Source organism: Polypterus senegalus, chromosome 9, assembly GCF_016835505.1.
Source record: "Polypterus senegalus isolate Bchr_013 chromosome 9, ASM1683550v1, whole genome shotgun sequence".
NCBI classification, from domain to species: domain Eukaryota; kingdom Metazoa; phylum Chordata; class Cladistia; order Polypteriformes; family Polypteridae; genus Polypterus; species Polypterus senegalus.
Window position 1 is genome coordinate 90,700,543 of NC_053162.1, and position 8,941 is coordinate 90,709,483.

Here is an 8,941-nt window from a genome sequence, read left to right on the forward strand (position 1 = left end):
TGCAAACTTTCACATCACAACACTAGGTTACCTGGGGTGAGGCCTGTATATAAGGCTCACAAGCAGAGAATCCTGGTGATCTGTGTTATTTGAAGGTCTCTTCACACTTTCTTCCATTTTTTGTTTTTCTATGGTTGCCATAGTCCAGTGCCCCTTTGCTAGGGATATGATTTTTATAAGTTGTGCCATGTATGTGACATTTCATACATGATATTTTAAAAGCTGACATACCGTGCAATATTTTCAAGGACTTTTGTGTGTAGTTTACTCTGGTAATTTGACTCTTGGCTAGATTTCTATTGATGATACATTATGGATAACAATGATGTTTTGATGTACAGAGTTTTGTCTCTCCATTTCTGGCCATCTTATAGCTAATAGGCTGACATTCATCCTCTCGTCCTTTAACTTGCCCTTGGCCTTCCAATTTGAGAAATCATTGATTTTAGCAAATTTGTCAAGCCTCTAGTAAAGGCAGTGTTTGTGTTTGTGTGTGTGTGTGTGTGTGGTTTTTTTTTGCATTTTTTACATTTTCTGGTCTTTCAACTTGCCCTTGGCCTTTCAAATTTTCCATCCCCTGGCCGAAATAGCCGTGCCTCTTTAACTTTTGCCATATCTTTGTCCGCACTCCCAAAGCAACATGTGTAGCCTGACAGAGTTGAAATGGTGCCCTCTTGCTTTGCTTGCAATCCACACAGGGCAGCTCCTTAATCTGAAAAGTTGAGGGTAAAGAGGGAACACTGAAAGTGCAACCACATCTGAATTTGCAGCCATTTCTGTTTAACTTGTATACAAGTGGGAAACAAAAGGAAACTAATCAAGTGCTTTTAGAATTGATCAAACTAATCACAGAGAGACATAAACATAGTAAAAGCATATCACTGGGAACTCAAGCATGTCCAAGATAACTAACAAACTAAACCCTGAAAAATTAATGAGTGGCACAGTAGTGCAATGGTCAATGTTAGATATGATTTCTGTGTCGTCTTTAATAAGCATCTTAGAGTAGGAAAATTGCCCTAACTGACTCAAAAATCTCAGAGTGACGCAAAATTGCAAAATATTATACTTGGTGTGATGGTGCAAGTCAGCTCCCCACTCCCACTTCTGTTTTAGGAGCATTTGGAACCAGATACCATCAATAATGTAACCAGATGAGCCGGCAGATGAGGACACAACAGTGCAGTGCAATACTACAATAAATAAATAATCCAATAAGGGGCTGGTGAAGGTTAAGATCAGATAAATAAGAGTCCTTTAAAACAAGGTTAAAAATGTGGCAGGAAATTGTGCATAAAAACCATGAGCCTGGGTGCATTCCTTTAAAATGGCTGTCTCCTTAGCTTAACTCTGTCAGGTCATTGCAGCCAACCTGCTGTCATTTGTGGCCCCGGCAGGGCATTATACCAAAGCCTACGACTCATATTGCCAGGCCATGGCTTCACTCGCAAGACATTTCACTGAGCCTCTCTTTCCTCTGCAGCCACACTGCCTCTGTTCGGGCAAGTTGCCCTAACCGAGTAGGTTGCTCAGCTGGAGTTACCATCAGCCCCTGAGCACTGACTGCATGCTCCCTCAAGGGTTTTCCTCCCGGCTGTTTGCCTTCTCTCTTTCTCGTCCATAAGCACCAGCTCTTTCTCACTTTTGCCTTGTCTCTCCATCTTTTAACCTCCTTTCCTTTTTTCTTTCTCCTCTTTTGTCATGATCTATTACTCTATTTGTGTTACTCTATTCTCTCTCCACAATTCACCTCTCACCACTGCACTACCTTCCTCCAGATGAGTATTGCTGTCCATCCTCCCAGTTCCAACTCGCCTGACTAAGGGAGTGCGGTCCCTTTTATTAAGGACCTGCTGTCCGTTGGAAGTACTTCTTGGTAATGCAGAAGTCCTATACAGCAGGGAGCATGTCTCCTTGGAACACCATTTTGTGGCACCCACTGACCCCAGCAGGGCTGTTCTGCCGGACTGTATCTCTCGGAATGTCCTACTGGGCACTGATATCCGGGGCCGCTGACATCTTGCATGCCATCCGTGGCAACATCTTCCACTTCCGGTGGGCTGTCTGTCCATCCTTTCTGGCCCTCTCTTCCTGGTCTGATCCCCTTCTTCACCCTGGCCAGGATTACCTGTCCAACCGTTGTGGCATTTACAGCCTCAGTGGGTGCAGCATTTCAATCACACACCACAGGAAGCCGATGAAGCAATTGAGACAGACTGTACCCTCACGTGCAGGTGCATCTTGCCCCCATTACTCCACCAACCCCCACAGCTACATGAGCACACAAAACCCATGGAGAATGAGTAGGCCAATTAATTATTTATTCATTAAAACTTCACTCTTTCTGAACCACAGACCCACTATACCACACTTGGACTTTTATTGTAGAATGACATATGATGGAGAATGATACAGAAAAACACAAAACAAACATTTTTGTTTCTTTATGTCAAATATGGCCAAGATAGGCTCTTACTTTCTCATGATCCTGTAGATCCTGTGGCAGAAAATGGGTTCAGAAAATATATTTCCTGGCACAAGGCGAGAGCAAAAGACCTTTGTTTCCACACATGCTGTTCATAGCGTAATTGTAGCGAATGTGGTTAAGATGAGAGGCTGAAGCCTTTGAAACTGAAAATCTAGTAAGTGCAAAGTCTAAATCTGAAGAATTCTAGAAGAGGGGGGTATGTGTCTCAACCTGTCATTTCCCATGAGATACTGTCTTTTTTCTGTCATAGGCACATTCCTTTGCGTTTTCTTAAATTAGATATAATGCTACATATTTCAGCAACGGTTGGACAGCTGCCTTAGACATCATGCTTGCACTTGTATTTTCAAGTGAAGTCACTCACCTGATGTAGCATTTTATCACAGGGCCTCTAATGTAGGCAGAAACTGGAACATAAAGTGATCATATACTAAATAGACACAGGTAACTTCAAATTTTTTAATCACTATACTATATATCCAGTTCTGGGTCATTCATAACAAGATCTTAGAGTTCCTAGTTGTAACCGACCCAGCATTGAATGTCAGTCTATCATAGGACATCCACTCAATCATACCTGGCCAATTCAGAATCATTATTCGACTAAACTGGGAATGTTTTGGGTTTTGGGAAAAAAAAAAAAATAAGAACAGCCAGAGCTCAGGTTGTTGGACTGCATAATGATATATATTTTTTGTCACTTTGTTAAAGGAGAGTTAAAGGAGAGTTCTATTAGCCCAATAGCTAATCATTTTTCTAACTTGTGAAAATCCAATATGCACCCAATATGTTTTTCATTTTTAATTCATTATTGGCAATACAGTACTTTCTTTGAATAATTAATAGGATCTTGTAGTTTTTCAGGTCATTACATTCATTTCAGTTGTCAGTTGGCTTGTTTTAAATGTGGTTAAAGAATAGTTATGTCTGTTTCCAACTCAATTCTGTTTTCATAGACACCACCATTTTGTGGTGCAGTTGCCACCATGTTGCTTGGGAAAGTACATTGGAAGTGTGTAGCACGCGATATCACTATTTCAGTAGTTTAAATGTCACATCATGTACTCTCTGGTCATGCAGAATTACAGATAGATCCTTAGGTTTGCATTGATCACTTGTTGTGGTGTGAAATTTTGTATATAAGTTGATGAATATTGTGTAAGTCTTTATTTGTAACTTAGATAAAGCAATGTACTATTAATGTTATATTATTAATAGGAGCAGTGGTGGTTTGAAATTTGGTTAACCAACCTTTTAGGACTGAGTCTTTGTAATTTTATGACAGGGTTGGGGGAAGTGCCAATAACCAGTTTGGCAAGTGACTCTCTGCAGGACTCTCTCAATCAACCACCGCAGGAATGTCAATCGACCAAGCTGGCATGCATCAGCTCAACAAATGGTTTTAGGTGGCAGGTGTGAAAGGTATTGTGTGCCCCCATTGGTCTGAAGTATGGCTGTTTGGGATTGGCCTAATTCAGAGGCCATTCTGTAGCACTAGTTTTAGACAAAGAATGTATAAATCTAATTGCTTTTTCCCTCCCTATCTCTCATTCACCATCATGATGAAAAGGAATCTCACACACCATGAACTGAAAAGAAGACCACACTGTGAAGCAGAACTTCTAATCCATTTTAAGACAGGCATGTGGCCCATGATGACTTAACTAGAGACATTTAAAGTAACTGCAAATCTATGTGCCTCCTGAAACTACATATCAGCATTTATCAGGTTATGTGGTTGCCAATATTCAAATGTACTTTGCTTATTGTTATCATATTATGAATATTATAAATAATATGTTATTTAAGTTGTAACTTAACTCCTCTTGTCTTTTTACTCTATGTAATTTACCTGTGGTTATAGATGTAGAATGGAAGGTGGGGAGAAGTTATAAAGTTCAATACCTTAGAAACAGTGGGAAATCTATGGGATTTGAGGCAGACTGACAACGGCTACAAAATGAATAATACAAAGGGGAAAGTAGAGTAATATGGAACTCTATGATTATATAAAATAAAAATAACAGAGAGAATGGGTAACCAGTGCTACCTCCTTACTGACTTCACAATGTACTGACCATATTACAGTTAGGTTTAAGTAAGGTTGAACTGAAAGAATGAAAGTTAAATAACACACAGTGTAATATAATAAATATCCCCTAAGCAAGATCTTCCCCAACACCTAACACCTACATAAAAAAAAACATTAAAAAATAAACAATCCTTAGTGAAATGATGAACATTGATTAGAAAAAGTTCTTATAAGTGCATTGACTGAAAAAACAATGTATAGAATAGCAGAAATGTGTATGCAGATGTCCAGATAATAAACACTTGAAAAGCAGTTTGCCCTATTGGTAGGGTTTACTTAAATTCCAAGTGATCTTCAAAGTGATCCAAAGTCCTGGAGGACTTCACCTTAATTTTTATTAAAGTAGTCTGAATTTTTCTCCTCTACATCTGTTTACTGTCATAACTTTTCCATAAAAACAGCCGCTTTTCCTTTCTTACCAACACTATATTTAACATTTCAATTCCTGCCTAGACTCCTCCCCTTATGCTAATATATGTTTCCTATTGGACCTCTCCCGTCATTATTTAGGCAGCAGGTGTCATAAGATTTGTTCCTTTAAACTGTAATGCAATATATTAATCAGACTCTTGCATGCCTAAACAAAAGCAATAATGTGTGCAGACAAAATGTGAATCTAATTAACCATTGCTACACGTTTTTGAAAGTGGGTTTTGGTTAAACTGCGATTAAATTAAATGTAATAAGTGGATTTTGGTTAATCGTTGGCTCTTCATTTTAAGCACAAATGTAGGGTTTCGGATTTTAGCTTGAGGACAGATTGATCTGATTTTGGTTAATGAACTTCAGACTAAAATTTCATCATCAGGTTTCTGTTTAAATATTTGCTATTTACTCTACCAGAACATTGATTTTCAAAATATTCCTGGCTATTATAAGCTCTTAAAATGAAATTTAAGATTAAGGTACCATTGTTTTGCACTTCCAGTCTATATAGGATGGTGTAGGGGAATGCCTGACAAAGTCAATTCCAAATACTGTATACATTCGACAGTTAAGGCAGATATTTGACAAAGACATGCTTCATAATGAAAACAGAGCTTACCTTAAAGGAATTAACAGACATAGAAACAAACACATATTTTGCAAAAGTAAAGTAATTTGAATGATGGGTCATAGTGAATTCAAATTTATCTTCAGTTATGCAACACTTCTTAAATTTCTGTCACTTTGAATCAATCACTATAGTGTCTGCTATCTTACTTTTTGATTTCCACTCTATTCCATTCTAAAGTGATTACATATGTCTTCTTCTTGCCATCAATATCGAAGCGAGGACAGCCTTTACGTCAGCTTCGAGAGATATCCTGCCGTGATTAAATTCTGCAGCCCGTCTCTTTTGTCTGTGGCATATGAAAGAGCTTGGTTGTAGTGTACATTGATGAGGCAAAAAAATATCTCTGAGTGCAAACTGTTCTGTAGCATTATAAATTCAATGCTGATATAACGATGCATAATGTTGTGGTTGCTCCTTGAAAGTTATCTACTGCAATAGGGGGCACATGGGACCAGAGTTGTGAGTGAGGGATTGACTACTCTCTTTTACAGAAGACAATACCAAAAGTTTATAATTGAAATTCTGTAATGTTATAAAGATGATTAGGTATCATACAATTAAAATTGGCATAAATTATAACTCTGTTTTTAGTACTGGAGAGTAAATGTATAATTGCCTCAAATGATGGCATTGGATAGAAGACTACTGACAAGAAACAGTAATATTACTAATTACTTTTATTTGCTCAAACATTCATTTTGTCATTAAAGGTCTTTTCATTTTCCTCTTTATTCTTTTCAGAAGTAAACCTCTAATTTGCAAGCAGATGACTTTTCATTTCAGATTAGAGATAGGTTAAACAAAATGATGTCTGGAGCTAAAATGGCTAGTTCTTTAATTAAAGTGACTGCATGAGTTGAATCAATGTGATGCCACATGGGCATAGGCAAACACTACAGGCTGTAAGTGCAAAGGAGGAAGGCAAGAAATCGTCTTCCAACCTGACCAGGATGCCATAACGGAAATAACCGAAAGACGGTGGGAGTGGAAACATAACCCGGCCAGAATGCTTGATAATCTTCATCCCAAATGGGACAGAATGGACTGAGCAAACAAGAAGCTGAGAGAAGCTCAATCCAGAATTGTAGTCCGAAAACACAGCCTTATTGGGTTCCTTGGGTGCTGCCAGAGGGTGGTGCTGGAGTAGGACTACCTTGGTTTTCACATGACCCAGAAGTGCTTTGGAAGACCTATTTCATGACACCGAAAACAGTCCCAGGATCAGTTTGAAAGAAGCCAGGAGGCAACGGGTGACACTCACTTAAAGGAAGGAATGACAGAAGAAATTGAGTGTTTGTAATATTGTCGTGTTGATTTTGGTTGGTGCTTTGTTGGAACGTGTTAAAAGCAAATAAAAACCATTTATTTAACCCAGAGTTGTGTTGAATGACATTGTGTCTGGGGTTACAAGGTCTGTTAAGTTAAGAACACAGAAGAAATATGGCATTTGTTGGTAAGGTAGGCCAAAATGAACAGAAACCACCTGAACATTTACACTGCACAATACATTTTTTCAGAAGTTTTTCTTTCTGAACAATTGTGGTGATTATGATAGACAACTTCAAGATGAACACAAATATAATTTCAGATTGACTGTATCATATAGGAATTTGGAGAAGCATGAGATTAACTTTTATTGAGTTTAGTGTGTTTAATCACTTAATGATGCTGAAAAAATGCATTGGTTCAATTGAAACTAAAAATATTTACTTCTATTGGTTCTTGTGACAGTGTCCAACAACAGTCTGCTAGCATTGATGAATTCTGCTTGCCCTGATATCACTTTCCATCGTTGGTGGCACAGACTGTACTAAGATTAGTAGAGAAGAAGTCCAAGTGTGAAGGCAGAAAATGCACTTCATGGTTTTGTGTGCTTGAAGCATGTTGTCAACCAGCTGCACATAGTCTGATGCTCTGTAGTTGGTAGGAAAATTCTTAAGATCATCCTTAGATGCCTTCCATGCAATTTCCGCTATCCCCACTAGCAGGTCCTCAAATAGTTTGTCATTGACGATGTGTCTGATTCGTGGACCAACAAAAATGCTTTCGTTAATCTTGGCATCACTTGTACTTCATCTTCCTAGTTCATTGCTTTCTCAAAATTTTTCATTAGTTGATGTTTTATATGAAGGGGAGGGAAAAATATCTTTGTTGGGTGAGCGAGTGGTTTATGTTCCACACTTACCTGTCCTTAAAACAAATGCTTACAGAGTGGTTAGTTAATTTCAACAAGACTTTTTAGTATGGATGTTTCATTTGCAAATGAAACATCATTACTGGGTACATCCAAGCTGCTGTCCTAGTAGGTGTGGTGTTACTTTTAGATCTCCATAGATTATCCAGTTGTAGTTGTTGCACTGCCCATACATACTTGTAATATGGGAGCAAATTGCACAATTTATTGCACTTGCAATTATGCAGTACGTGACAGGAAAACTTAAAGGAGATTTTTGTGATCAGCAGGCCAAAACCTATTAGATGCATCCAGGAAGCAAAATGTTTATTATCCAGTGTTATTTTCTTCTTAATTTGTATTTGAGCATGTGTTCTTAAAAATTTGTTAATGAGCACTGAGTGATTTATAATAATGTAAACTTTTTAAAATGGATTTTTAGGGGGCAGCCCCACTCATTTTGATTTTGATGCTGTCAGGGGGTCTAAAGGTTTAATCTGGTGGTCCCAGGCTCCCTAGAACCTCCCTGTCTTTTGTATGTTGTGCTTAGTGACATATTTACAGCCAACGATGGAATTAAAATCCATGACAGCCACAACTTGTACCTTTTATTGTATTAAAATGTGTAGTATACTTTTTATTAATTCCATAATTCTGTTTTAACTGCGGTAGGTTGGCACCCTGCCCAGGATTGGTTCCTGCCTTGTGCCCTGTGTTGGCTGGGATTGGCTCCGGCAGACCCCCGTGACCCTATTCGGATTCAGCGGGTTAGAAAATGGATGGATGGATGGATGGATAATTCTGTTTTTATATTAGTAGCAGAGAGGTGCAGTTGCCACCTATTTTATTTCTCCTTGGGTTACCTTCTGTGTTAAGTTTGAATGTTCCCTTCTGCATCAGGGCACTTTACTGTCCTGAATAATATCTCCAAACTGGACCAGTGGTGGTGGTTTAAGACTTTTCCAATAGACTGTTATTCCATCAAGGTTTACTTCTTGCCAGCACAGATTAGTACTCCTAGTGACATTGAGTATAGAAAATGAAAGGATGAAGTATTATGGTTCAATATAGCTGCTTTAAATTTTTAGAAAATGTCAACTCAGCTTAAGTGGTAGACCTTCACTTCAATGT